Genomic DNA, 2,964 nt, shown 5'->3' with positions numbered 1-2,964 from the left:
GACCCCTCCGCGAAGGGAAAATGTTTCTTCCTATCTAACCTATCAATACCCCTCATAATTTTGTATACCTCATTCTTATCTCCCCTCAGCCTTCTCTGCTCTAAGGAAAACAACCCTAGCCTTTTCAGTATCTCTTCATAGCTGAAATGCTCCAGCCAGGCAACATCCGGGTGAATCTCTTCTGCACCCTCTCCAGTGCAATTACATCCTTCCGATAGTGTCGTGCCCAGAACTGTACACAGTACTCCAGCTGTGGTCTAACTAGCATTTTATACAGTTCCATCATAACCTCCCTGCTCTTATATTCTATGCCTTGAAGTTCAAACTCCTGATCAGAGCCTCGTTGACTGAAACAGAGAATTGATATTATCAATCTGGGTCACACTTTAATATTAGACTTCACCCTGACTTTAAATACTTAATGCTTTCTAGATTAAACCACTTTATTGTCGCATAAGGCAAATAAATTATGTTTTCTGCAGGAAGGTTGAATCCTTCATTCGCAGAGAGTTGCTGATGATTTCTCAGCAATGCAATGGTACCTGGTTATACGAACATAGGAACAGGACTAGGCCATTCAGACCCTCAAGCCTGTTCTGCCATTCAGTTAGATCATGGTTGTTCTGTAGCTTAATTCTATCTATCTGCCTTGGTTCCGTAACCTTTAATATCCTTGCCAAACAAAAATCTATCAATTTGTTTTGAAATTTTGAATTGACCCGCTAGCCTCAACAGCTTTTTGGGGAGAGAGTTCCAGATTTCCACTACCCTTTTTGTGAAGAACTGCTTTCTGACAACACCCTTCAATGACCTAGTTCTAATTTTATGTCCATGTTCTGGAATCCGCCACCAGAGGAAATAGTTTCTCTCTATCTATCAGAACCTTTAATCATCTTAAACACCGCAATTAGATCACCTCTTAAACTTAGCCTAGCCTATGCAAGTTGTCCTCATAATTTAACCCCTTTAGCCCCAGTTAATGTTAAACAGTCTGCAAACCATTTACAGTGAGTTCTTTGCTCAAGGCACAGTGGCGCAGTGGTTAGCACCGCAGCCTCACAGCTCCAGGGACTCGGGTTCAATTCTGGGTACTGCCTGTGTGGAGTTTGCAAGTTCTCCCTGTGTCTGCGTGGGTTTCCTCCGGGTGCTAAAAGCTAAAAGACTTGCAGGTTGATAGGTAAATTGGCCATTATAAATTGCCCCTAGTGTAGGTAGGTGGTAGGGAAATGTGGGGATGTGGTAGGAATATGGGATTAGTGTAGGATTAGTATAAATGGGTGGTTGATGGTCGGCACAGACTCGGTGGGCTGAAGGGCCTGTTTCAGTGCTGTATCTCTAAAAGAAAAATGCAAGCATCGGAACTTTTAGCAGTACAGAATTCAAACCAGGATTTTTTTTTTTAATTTTTAGATATACAGCACTGAAACAGGCCCTTCGGCCCACCGAGTCTGTGCCGACCAACAACCACCCATTTATACTAACCCTACATTAATCTCATTTTCCCTACCACATCCCCACCTTCCCTCAATTCTCCTACCACCTACCTACACTAGGGGCAATTTATAATGGCCAATTTACCTCTCAACCTGCAAGTCGTTGGCTGTGGGAGGAAACCGGAGCACCCGGTTGAAAGCCACGCGGTCACAGGGAGAACTTGCAAACTCCGCACAGGCAGTACCCAGAACTGAACCCGAGTCGCTGGAGCTATGAGGCTGCGGTGCTAACCACTGCACCACTGTGCTGCTTCTAAATCTAAAAGCAGGATCTACCTTCTTGAAAGTCTAAATATGGGGCCACAAATGCCCTCAGAAGAATACCTCTCAATTCTCCTGGTTGCCCAATGAGCTTATCTAGTGCACAGACAAGTCATACAGATAAAGAAGGTACGAGGTTGGATTGTGATGATAGCAGATCTCAGTTTGGCCATTGTTAATGGTGCTATAATTGACCTCAGCATCCATAGATTAGGAAAGACCAAATCAGACAGGATTCCTGCTCCAGGCCACTATCCAGCTACCCATACTGGAGGTCGTCACTCATGGAGACTGAGTAAGGACGTGATTAGGTCAGCTCTGATATGTCCCACACCACCCCAACCTCTATGATAAAATAATCTCCAAAACTCACTGTCAAGGCTTGCATATGAATAATGAGTGAAGCTGATTAGCATCCCTGGAAAGTGCCAACATCTTCAGAAGAGGGCAAGGAAGAAAATAGCTGAGGAAAGAGAATAACACAGTATTGCACTCTTAATTACTTAAAGCTTAATCATATAATCTTCTTAAATCTTCAGAGTCTAAAATGCCGATTTGTCTCCCAGCCTGCTTATGAGAATGAAGCTTTGCTCCTGATAACTTACTACTTTTTGTTTACTATGGTTTGGTCTCCAAATCTGACTTCCCTAATTAATCTCTTCATCGTTCCACGCACTACACTGTACCACTGAGCCAATTTAAATTTGTTCTATAAGGCATCAGATAACCTGACAACTTTGAGTTTAAAATAAATATAAGGCAATTAAGAAAACATAATTTATGATCTATTTCTTATCTTCAAATCATAATCGCACCCTAAATATGTAAACTGTAATAATCCTAAGAAGAAGGAAATTAGTTGTGTAAGAAATAACCTGTTTAACTGTGCAATTGCCAGGCTGACATATTGGCCCAAAGATTGTCATCAAAATAATGGCGAGGTTAATGGAGTTCGTCTTAATTTTGTGCAAATGCCACAACAACTTCAGGCAAGGGCAGTTGTGTGATTAAATGCAGAGATCCAAAATTTGATCCAGAGATAAGCCGCTTTGTGAAAATGGCATCACGCTGTCTGGCTCCCCAGTCAAATGCATTGAGCAGTGTGAAGTTCCTCTACTAGCATGGTAGATACGAAGTAAACTCACCACAGGAAGTTGTAATTTCAAGTTTAAGTACCATTTAACTATGTGATGACTGTTAATTACTACCA

This window comes from Heterodontus francisci, chromosome 27 (assembly GCF_036365525.1).
Source record: "Heterodontus francisci isolate sHetFra1 chromosome 27, sHetFra1.hap1, whole genome shotgun sequence".
Lineage (NCBI taxonomy): Eukaryota > Metazoa > Chordata > Chondrichthyes > Heterodontiformes > Heterodontidae > Heterodontus > Heterodontus francisci.
Note: the sequence above shows the minus strand (reverse complement) of the source record.